This window comes from Physeter macrocephalus, chromosome 11, assembly GCF_002837175.3.
Source record: "Physeter macrocephalus isolate SW-GA chromosome 11, ASM283717v5, whole genome shotgun sequence".
NCBI classification, from domain to species: Eukaryota; Metazoa; Chordata; class Mammalia; order Artiodactyla; family Physeteridae; genus Physeter; species Physeter macrocephalus.
The window spans coordinates 14199643-14211481 of record NC_041224.1 but is presented as its reverse complement, the minus strand read 5'-3'; positions in this window follow the sequence as shown (position 1 = coordinate 14211481).

The following is an 11839-nucleotide window of genomic DNA, read 5'->3' as shown; positions in this document are numbered from 1 at the left end:
TGAGAAAGAAAAACGGAGCTGGAGAAATCAGGCTCCCGGACTTCAGACTATACTACAAAACTACTGTAATCAAGACAGCATGGTACTGGCAAAAAAACAGAAATATAGATCAATGGATCAGGATAGAAAACCCAGAGATAAACCCACACACGTATGGTCACCTTATCTTTGATAAAGTTGGCAAGAATATACAATGGTGAAAAGACAGCCTCTTCAATAAGTGGTCTTGGGAAAACTGGACAGCTACCTGTAAAAGAATGAAATTAGAACACTCCTTTACACCATACACAAAAATTAACTCAAAATGGATTAAAGACCTAAGTGCAAGGCCAGACATTATCAAACTCTTAGAGGAAAACATAGGCAGAACACTCTATGACATAAATCACAGCAAGATCCTTTTTGACCCACCTCCAAGAGAAATGGAAATAAAAACTAAAATAAACAAATGGGATCTAATGAAACTTAAAAACTTTTGCACAGCAAAGGAAATCATAAACAAGACAAAAAGACATCCCTCAGAATGAGAGAAAATGTTTGCAGATGAAGCAATTGACAAAGGATTACTCTCCAAAATTTACAAGCAGCCCATGCAGCTCAATATCAAAAAAACAAACAACTCAATCCAAAAATGGGCAGAAGACCTCAATAGACATTTCTTCAAAGAAGATATACAGATTGCCAGCAAACACATGAAAGGATGCTCAACGTCACTAATCATTAGAGAAATGCAAATCAAAACTACAATTAGGTATTACCTCACACCAGTCAGAATGTCCATCAGCAAAAAATCTAGAAACAATAAATGCTGGAGAGAGTGTGGAGAAATAGGAACCCTCTTGCACTATTGGTGGGAATGTAAATTGATACACCCACTATGGAGAACAGTATGGAGGTTCCTTAGAAAACTAAAAATAGAACTACCATATGACCCAGCAATCCCACTACTGGGCATATACCCTGAGAAAACCATAACTCAAAAAGAGTCATGTACCACAATGTTCATTGCAGCTCTTTTTACAATAGCCAAGACATGGAAGCAACCTAAGTGTCCATCGACAGATGAATGAATAAAGAAGATGTGGCACATATATACAATGGAATATTACTCAGCCATAAAAAGAAACAAAATTGAGTTATTTGTAGTGAGGTGCATGGACATAGAGTCTGTCATACAGAGTGAGGTAAGTCAGAAAGAGAAAAACAAATACCATATGCTAACACATATATATGGACTCTAAAAAATAAATGGTTCTGATGAATCCAGGGGCAGGACAGGAATTAAGACGCAGATGTTGAGAATGGACTTGAGGACACGGGGAGGGGGAAGCGTAAGCTGGGATGAAGTGCGAGAGTGGCATGGACATATATACACTACCAAATGTAAAACAGATAGCTAGTGGGAAGCAGCTGCATAGCACAGGGAGTTCATCTCGGTGGTTTGCGATCATGCATAGCACAGGGAGATCATCTCGGTGGTTTGCGATCACCTAGAGGGGTGGGATAGGGAGGGTGGGAGGGAGATGCAAGAGGGAGGAGATATGGGGATATATGTATATGTAGAGCTGATTCACTTTGTTATAAAGCAGAAAGTAACACACCTTTGTAAAGCAATTATACTCCAATAATGATGTTTTAAAAAAATTATTGAATTCTCTGTAGACATTTGTAATAGAATTGTCCCAAGGAAAATTTAGGTTAAAATGTACAAATAGTTGAATGTAACTACCTTGTCTTATGGAACTGTGAAAAGCTGTTAACACATCTAATTTTTTTGATTTTGCCTTTATATGTACTGTTTAATGGACATCAGATAAGACTCATTAGCTATCAAGAAAATGAAGTGTGATTTTCTATATTTACAAGCAAACACATAAAGTATAGAGAGCTGTGTGAAATGAAAATAAAAGTATTGAAAAAGTGAAAAAAAAAACAAAACAAATTTTGGGGACTTCCCTGGCAGTCCAGTGGTTAGGACTCTGCACTTCCACTGCAGGGAGCCCAGGTTCGATCCGTGGCCGGGGAACCAAGATCCCACAAGCCTCGCGACAAAAATAAAATAAAATAAAATAAAACAACAGGATTTTATTCTCTCACCGTTCTGGAGGCCAGAAGTCTAAAATCAAGGTGTTGGCTGGGCCGCACCCCCTTGGAAGGGAAGGGAAGGTGGGGTGGGGGGGTCTTTCCTTGCTCCTTCCAGCTCCTGGTGGCTCTTGGCATGTGGCTGCATCACTCCAGTCCCTGCCTCCTTCTGCACATGGATTTTTGTTCTGTGTGTGTTCTCACCTCTTCTTACAAGACCACTCATTGGATTTGGGGCCCTCCCGAACCCAGTATGATCTTATGTGCTATGGTCTGAATGTGTCCCCCTAAATTCATCTGTTAAAATCCTAACCCCCAAAGATAGTGGTATTTGGAGGTGGGGCTTTTCGAGGTGATTAGGTCATGAGGTAGAACCCTTACGAGTGGCATTAGTGTTCTTATGAAGGAAGCACCACAGAGCTCCCAAATCTCTTCTGCCAACAAGGTGCAGTCGGTGAACCAGGATGGGGGCCCCAGCAGGATGTGAAAATGCTGGCGCCTTGATCTCGGACTTCCATCCTCCAGGACTGTGGGAAATCAATTTCTGTTGTTTATCAGCCACCCAGCCAGTGGTGTTTCTTTACAGCAGCCTGAACAAGTGAAGACATCCTCCTAACAAATTACATCTGCAAAGACAGTTTACAAACAAGGTCACATTCTGAGATTCCAGGGAAAACCCACTACAATGAGTGGTCTCCTGAGCCAAATAACTAGGGAGCACAGAGGGTGCCGGAAGGACCGGCAGCGTGGTGGGTGCTGTGTACTCGATTTGAGAGGCAGTACGTTGAAGGCATAAGAAGGACTGGACCTATGAGATCATATCAATAGAACATTACTTGTGACACACACAGTCGAATTGACTTTGTGGAAGAGGGAAGGGGGTGTGGAGAGGAGAAGAGAAAGAGGTGACAGTGGCCACCTGCTCAAGTTGACAATGATTCCAAAGACAATTGGGGAGGACTCCAGGATGCTTGGACCAGAAGACGATGCTGCTCTCTTCTGTTTGCAAAATCAGTTAGAAGGCAGAGGGCAGCTGGAAGTGATGGTGGTATTTTTGGCTAGGCTGGGGGTGGCTGAAAAGAGAGACAGAATGAGCCAGAAAACATCAGGAAATGTTCGATAAAAGATGAATTGTGAGGCCAAAACTCAGGAGGGGGAGACCAAAGAGAAATCCACGTTGGAAAGATTGTAAAGAGCTTCTGTTACTCCCTGTAACGGACAAGGCAGGATCTCTAACAACCTGGTGTTGGCCCAGCTAGAACCAAAGTATACTAAGGCTTCCTGTACACGTGAAACTAACACAACATTGTACATCAACTATACTTCAGTTAAAAAAAACAAGACTACAGCTTGCTGAAGGCTTCAGATGATGATTTATATTTGTTTAGCAATAAAGCATTTTTAAAATTGAAAACAAAAACAAAAACACAAAGTATACTAAACCCCACCCCCAGCCTAAAATGCACGGCTCATCTTCCCACCCGGGTGAGCCACACCTTTCCCACCAAGGGCTCCTCTCAGCAGCCAGCTGGACAAGTTTCTGAGCCTTGTATGTTCCTCCTGCCTGCTAAGAGCCCAGGCACCTCCTCAGTGATGATTCTGGTTCAGGCCAGATAGCTACCCAGGGCTCTGTCTGCCTGGAATTGAACACCGGTTGTATTGCTTTTTCCTTGGTTTTTTGGGCTCTTTAGTCCAAAAGATCCCTCCCCGTCTCCCAATTTTGGGCTATTAGGAATAAAAGGCTATGGACATTCACATACAAGTCTGTGTGGTCCTATGTTCTGTTTGATTTCCAGCAGAAGAGTGACATCTAATTTATTTTTTTTAATAGACTTTATCTTTTAGGGTAGTTTTAGGTTCAGAGTAAAACTGAGCAATAAATACAGAGTTTCCATAGACTCCCTGCCTCTGCCACATAGCCTCCCCCACTAGAAGGGTACACGGGTCAAACCTTCAGAGACACCTGCTTACCACCCAGAGTCGATAGTTTACGCTAGGGTATGCTCTTCGTGGTGTACATCCTATGGGTTTTGACAAATGTCTAATGACACGCATCCGGCTTTAGAGTATCATACAGAATGGTTTCAATGTCCTAAAAATCCTCTATGTTCTGCCTATTCATGTCTCCTTTCCCCCTAATTCCTGGCAGCCACTGATTCTCTTACTGTCTCCATAGTTTTTCCATTTCCAGAATGCCGTGGGGTTAGAATCATACAGGACGTCACCTTTTCAGATTGGCTTCTTTCACTTAATAACATGCCTTTAAGTTTCTTCCATGTTTTTTCATTACTAATTTCTTTTTAGTGCTTAATAATATTCCATTATCTGGATGTATCACTGCATATTTATCCATTCATTTACTGAAGGACTTCTTGGTTGCCTCCAAGTTTTAGCAGTTATGAGTAAAGATGCTACAAACATCCATGTGCAGGTATTTTGTGGGCATAAGTTTACTCATTTGGGTAAATATGAAGGAGTATCATTACTGGATCATATGGTAGGAGTTTGCTTATTTTTGTAAGAAACTGCCAACCTGTCTTCCAAAGTGGCTGAACCATTTTGCATTCCCATCAGCAATGAATCAGAGTTCCTGTTGCTCCATATCCTCACCAGTATTTGGTGTCGTCAGTGTTTTGGATTTTGGCCAATTCAATAAGGATGTAGTGGTATCTCAGTGTTGCTTTAATTTGTATTTCCCCAGTGACATATGATGCACAGCATCTTTTCATATGCTTATTTACCATCTATACATCATTTCTTGTGAAGTGCCTGTTCAGGTCTTTTGTCCATTTTTTAATGATTGAGATGTCCTTTTATTATGTTAAGTTCTAAGAGTTTTTATATATTTTTGGATGAGTCCTTTATCAGATATGTCTTTTGCAAATATATTCTCCCAGTCTGTAGTTTACCTTCTCATTCTCTTGACAGTGTCTTTCACAGATCAGAAGGTTTCAGATGAAGTTCAGCTTATCAAATATTTCTTTCATGGATCGTGCCTCTGGTGTTATATTTCAAAAGTCATAGCCACACCCAAGTCACCTAAATTTTCTCCTACATTTTCTTCTCAGAGTTCACAGATGTGTTTTACATTTAGATCTATGATCTACTTTGAGTTCATTTTTTTTCCTGAAGGATATAGGGTCTACTTTCACTTTTTTTGCATGCAGAGGTCCAGGCATCCTGGCAGTATTTCTTGAAAACATTTTCTCTTTATATTTCCTTTACTACTTTGTCAAAGACCAGTTGACTATGTAAGTCTATTTCTGGGCTCTCTATTCTGTTTCACTGATTGGTTTGCCATTCTTTCTGCAATACCACACTGTCTTGGTTATTATAGCTTTTATAGAAGTCCTAAAGTCCAGTAGCGTCAGTCCTCTAGTTTTAAATACGTAACTCTTTCTAATATCAAAGATTCCTGGGTCCTATTTTTTTTTTCAAAAAAGTAGCAAATTATGTTAACGCTCTATGAGAAGTATCACCGAATAAATTTTAATGCTCTAACTTTTAAAATCATGTATCATTCTAGACCAATATTTCTCAGCCAGTATTTCCTTCTTGCCTCCTTAAGGAGCCTTTTTAGACATTTCCCCCCAATCCCATTGCCAACCACCTCATAAAATTTTCATACCACAGGCATACTGTATATCTGTGTATGTATTGTGGGGCCCTTTGGAGGACCACGTGCCATTGAATATCTAAGTTTTTTGCTCCACCCCCAAGAACTTTTTTGCCCTTGTCGAGAGTCATGCGTTAGATACTAAGACTGTTTCACGCTAGCTTTTGTGGAATATTTTTATGAGAGGACCTGTTTCCAGATTCTTTCCTTTGTAGTAATGACCCTTGAAGCCTAGAATATTTAACAGTCCTATTTCCTGCAGAAGGTCAAGCTCAGGGAAAGACACCAGAAGTGGGAGGGAGCTTCAGGGTAAGACTTCATCCCCAGCTTCGCACAGCTCACTGCCTAGGAGATAAGTCCTGTCTCCTAGGACTTGTGAAGGGGGAAAACCTGGAGTCCGTTCCCTGCTCACCACCCTGAATTTTATCTGACTTCTGAGAACTTCGTATAACTGGGTACATAGAGGCGGGGGCTCCATCCAAAGCTGGACAGAAAGCTCGTGGGAGAAGCTGACACATGGCTGGCCCACTAGTCCTGGGCCCACCCCAGACCCAAAAGACAATGACCCTAAGAGGGCAGAGCAGACTAGAGGGCTGGAATAAATGTGTGCTAAGCAATTGCTCTCAGGTAAACAGGGAGGTTGTTGACACAAGACGTTGATCACAGCTGAACTGCTCATGGAGACAAGCTTGATCCTGCCTTCCCAACCCTCCCAACCCACCTGCCTCCCTCCCACCTAGTCCATCGCTGGAGTTTGCCTGAAAATCTTACAACCAAGTGAAGCCTGTGGTTTCTACTAGCAAAGTAAAGCTTTTTACATCTTCAGTGGTGAGGGCTCCAGTGGCGAGGGACCCATTCAGCTCCTGAGGTCACTGTGGCTTCTTCTCCCCCCATGGGCTTGGGAAACTACCATGACCAGACCATGAAGAGTGATTTCCCCACTACTAAGACTCCACCCCCTTCCCAGGGGAAATGGGAGTTATAACACTAACAAGTTTATACTGTAAAATTAAAAAAAAAATCATACTCATCCTGTAGCTATGAAACAATGTAAGAGAAAGGTGTGCAATGAAAGCCAACATCTACGTGAACTGTAGCCCCAGCAAAGACGAGATGCGACTTTATCTGCAATATCAACCAATAGAATGAGAGTCACATTTTATATCCTGCTTCCCCATACTTTGCCTCATGACTAGATTTCAAAGTTCTAAAATGTAACTCTAATTTTTGTAATTCCCTATGAAAACTCCCCGCCCAAATGTCCCACCCTTCCCGCAGGTATATGCCTCCCCCTTCTTCCTGCCCCACCATGCTGTTTTCAAGATTCTAAAATCAAATGAACCCACCCACATGCCCACAACAATGCAACTTTGTCCTTTTGCTACAGATTCCTTTCATCCCCTTCCCCTCATACAGAAGCACCACCCAATCATTTTAACTGAGTATTCCTGTGTACAAATTAATTGAGCATCTAGAAGAACAGGAGAATCAGACTCCTAGAGACTCTGTGCATTTCATCCATCAAGGGTTAATATCAAGGGTGAATGGAAAGGCTTCTGCTTCTTGGGAGAAGAACTGAGTGGAATTCCCACCATGGTGGACTTTCACTATTAGATATTAATGCTCTACAGACCCAGTGTGAATTGACTGATTTTATGATTTAGCAATTATAATGTGAACACTCAAAACTATATCCCTAGAGCTACTCTACTTAGCACACTTAGATGATGCAGTTGAGTTTTAATTGCAGTAAATTTGAAATAGGGCAGTATATTTGTTAGATATAAAATTTCACTCATGGCAAATTGCCCTTGTAATAGGGTCCTGCCTTCATTCAGAATATCCCTCCTTTCTTTTCCAGCCTTCACTGACCCACTGTTAGAGAGGATCCCAATTAGACTGGAAAATCTACAGAAATGAGCCAAAGGGTCAGGGGAAATGAGGGAGAGGTGAGATCAAAAGGGAAGGAGAATAAAAGAGAGGGGGGACGGGAACACTTCCCATACTTCACCCAGAGGGGATCTTTTGCCAGACATTGAATTTCACTCCAAGTAGCTTTAGCAAATGTGGGTCCTTTTCACACGGTACCTCAAGGGATTTCATGTGGGACTTTGAAATACTTCACTAGTACAGAATTTCACAGCTTTGCTACAAACAGGAATCTGCTCGTTATGATGACCACTTTTACAGAAGCTCCAGGCCACAGACTGTCGGTGATCACAAGCAGAGAAAAGGAGTCAGCAGAACGGCAGGGGCCATGTGCTGCCCTGAAACCACACTCACTGTCTGGACCACTCACAGCGTCCTAATTGTCTTGGTACAGTTATATTTTTTACCTGCGCATTGCTTCTCTTCCCTAAATTAGAAGTTTCCTGAAGGCAGGGGCTGGAACACCAGCCCTCCAGTCCGTCTCCTTGGCTCAGTTACAGCCTACAGGACCTCTCCTTAACAGATTCACCTGTTTGGATGCTCCTGTGTTTAAATGTCAGAAAAAAAAAAACAACAACCATGCAGATCTGAAAGTGTTTTCCCCTTTTCTCCAAATCATTAACGACGGCCCTGGGAAAACACTCACCCAGATGGACTCCAGTTTAGCTCAGAGATGGTGCATCAGCCACCGACGCTACTGTTTATTTCTACTTATTTCCAGGCTCGAATACCTGGGAGAGTTTCTCCTGACTTGATGTTGTGAATCTGTCAGTGGCTGATTTAAAGCTTAAAAGGAGGCAGAATCCTGACAATTGTGCTGATGCAGATCTAGCTGGAGCCTCTCCTGAGGCTGGAGGTCACATTCACTCGGAGCTGCAGGAGGCTTAGGCCAGGGCTAGAGGCAGATCAGCAAGACATACCTGAGAACAGGAAAAGCTGTCGGAGTAGGTGTGTGTTTCCCCCAAGTTTTTAGAAGCAGGGATATTAAGAAGGCCCTCTGGACAAGTTACAAGGCTACAGGAAGAGGCGATTCTCTTCTCTTCCTTTAAATATGTCAACTAAAAATATATCTATATGTATATTGTTCGATAAAATACATTGGGACAACGTTTTTTCTTCCCTTTGCAGAGGAAGGGTCAAAATAAACCTGGTAAAAGCCCTGCGGGTGCTGCGAGTTTTATCTCTGATTCCGGCTGTGCTGATCACATGGAAGGCCCTGGGGCCAGGGCAGCAGAGCCCCAAGCCTGAGCCCTGCGTGGACTGGGAGAGGCCGGTGGGCAGGGCACCCTGGAGGCCAGGTCTCCTAACAGGCCTGCACCCGTTACAGAAGCGTAGAGATACAGATTGCCACTGTGCCTTTCTAACAGGCGGCTCTCCAGAGATGAAAGAGGGGAAGGTGGGGTGTGCGGAGATCTATCCTCAGCGATGAGAGCCAGGAGCAAGAAGTCAGTGGGGTTTCCAGTTTCCTTTGGGCAAAACAGGAGGAGCAGGCGGAAAGAACAGTAAGCTGGGCACCTGGGACCTGAGAAAAAGTTTCACGTTTCTTGCAGGGATACGTGAGCCGTCCATCTCTCAAATGGGTCCCAGAACTTAATGTTAGAGAGGTCTTTGTGGGGTTCTGACCAGAGAAATATTTAGGGGCAGCATGTACGCCCTGGGACACTTTCAATCACTCAAGGCAGGCAGTTACCTCTTCTGTCCCTGAAAAGCATCGCCTCACTCAGGCTCACACCCAGGCACCGCTCAGCACCTGCGGAGCTGCGCACGGAGGGCGGCGCCCCGCCGGCCAGCCCCGCCCACCTGGACCACAGGAGGCAGGGCCGGCGGACTCGCCAAATCACGGCACCAAAAACCACCAGCCATTTCTATCACAGAGCAGGGGAAAGATGTTAGGACAGCATATAGCAGGGTCCCCGGAAGTGTCTGTCGGTCGCACAGAAATGAAATTTGCCTCTGCCGGTGAAAAAGAATGTGTCTTCAGATGAGACGGTTTTAGACACTCTCATAAAATGGTATCGGGTGTTTTGCATTCGGTAGCCAAATGCTTCAGCACTGGTCTTGAATACATATTGAAATTACTCGCGGGACTTCCCTGGCGGTCCAGCGGTTGGGGCTCCGTGCCTCCACTGCAGGGGTCATGGGTTCGATTCCCGGTCGGGGAAATAAAATTCCGCACGCCGTACAGCACGGCCAAAAAACAACCCCCCAAAACTCTAACCTTCCCCTCCTCCCCCAGGAAATCTAAGCAAGACCAATGACTACTGTTTTAATAAACATTTGCTAACAGCGTATTCCAAGCTCACATCTCTGGTGTACCTTGAACTAATGAACAATTTAGCTTGAATCGAGAAAAACTTCACTCTAGGCACTTTTATAGTGAAGACAAAGTACAAAGTTCTTTCACATGTCTTAACCTATTTTAAAAAAACGAATGTCCTGAAGGAAACGTGATACCAGGAATGATTTTATACAGGCAGAATTTAAATTTAACCTTCACATTTTATATCTTGAAAATGCTCAATGAATTCTGATTAAGATCAGTGAAATATATAGGCACAGACATGGGCCACAAAAAAGGAACAATGAAAAATTGGGGTTTCTTGGTCTAGTTCCTCAGAGCCATTTATGGTGATTAAATGAGTTTTGATTAAGTAGTGGTAACAGTAATATCAAGCATTTTACAGAAAAAAGAGCTGAAGGACGTTTCCCTATATTTTGTCCTGTATACCAAAATATTTATTCCCTTACGATTTCAAAGGATGCTGATAGTCCATTGACAGCTCCTGTGGTCAGTTGCAGAGATGGCCCCATTCTTCCCCTGCCCTGTGTCCACACTCTGCCGTGTAACTTTGTTTGCCCTTGGCTTATGTGGTCCTCAGGATCGTGGGGGAGAAGGTGGTGTGGAATCCACGTGTGCCCACTGGATCTCTGGTGCCCTTTGCTGAGAGCGCCCCCTCTGGTCTGGCCTCTGATCTGTAACCACCGAGGTGTGTGGCCCAGTGCCATCTGCCCATGGCAGAGTGACATTCTGGCCCCCATGAGTGGGGTCCCTTGTCCCAACTCTCAGCCTCCAATCTCAGAGTCCCTCACAGGCTTTACAGCCTCTTCATTCTGACCCCAGCCTCCAGCCGTCCCGTGATGCCTCAGTGGGCACACATCTGAACCCTCTGCACATCACGTGCAGGCAGGCGAGCCAAGGTGCTGCCCCAGGCTCACTTTCTGACCTCCCCCCCACTGAGTATTGATTGCAGTCGAATCTGGCCACGTATTTTGTGGAGTCCAGTGCAAAATGAACGTGAAGCCCCTTGTTCAAAATCTTATTAAGAATTTCAAGACAGTGGCATAGAGCCTTCAACCAGGTGGCACCCTTCCGAGTCTTACAGGTAGAACATCCACGAAGCAAGCCCTGTTTGCAGTCACACTAGAAGATTCTACCTCTCACCCAGTGGACTTGTGGCCAAATCTGATGGGGGGAAAGAAATCAAAGGAATCAATCTGTGGAATTTCATAGATGATTAACTTCCAGATGCGAGAAAATGGTCTCTAAATTACTTAACTGTCTTATTTTTGAAGAATGTCTTTCAAAAATAGTCATTTCCATTCCATGTTCTTTAACCCTCCTGCTCTATCCATCCTCCAATTAAAGGGGAAGCCTTGAGCTAATCAAAATGCAGAACATCCGTGTTTCCCCTTTTTCCTCCCTCCCTCACTTTGATATTGGGAATAAAGTAAGTTCATCTTAGCACACCTTTACTTGATCATCCAGTTAATTATAAGGCTGTGAGAGATTTTCCTTTATGGAGAAGGCTGTTGAACTTCCCAGACTCAATCTGGGCATTACAAGCCCTCAAATTACAGAGCAAATGGTGGCTTAAGGAAAAATGAGAACAATGTTTTAAAAATGACTTATACCAGCTTCTCAAGATTCATCTGTTCCTCCTATTCACATGGAGGATATAGCAAAAAAGGAGAGGAAAATTGCACAGTGCTGAGAAACTCTTGCTCCCTGCAGAGCAGATCTGAGTGTATATTTATGTTGTTATAATTACCATTCTGCTAAGAGTGTTTTCCAATCAGAACATACAATTAAAACAGAATTCACTTTATAGGACAAGGGAAATTAAGCCATTGGAACAGCTTCACTGTTCTTTGTTTAATAATATCAGTAGTGCATTGTGGGGAGTATCCAGCAGTATCAGAGGAATATGAATG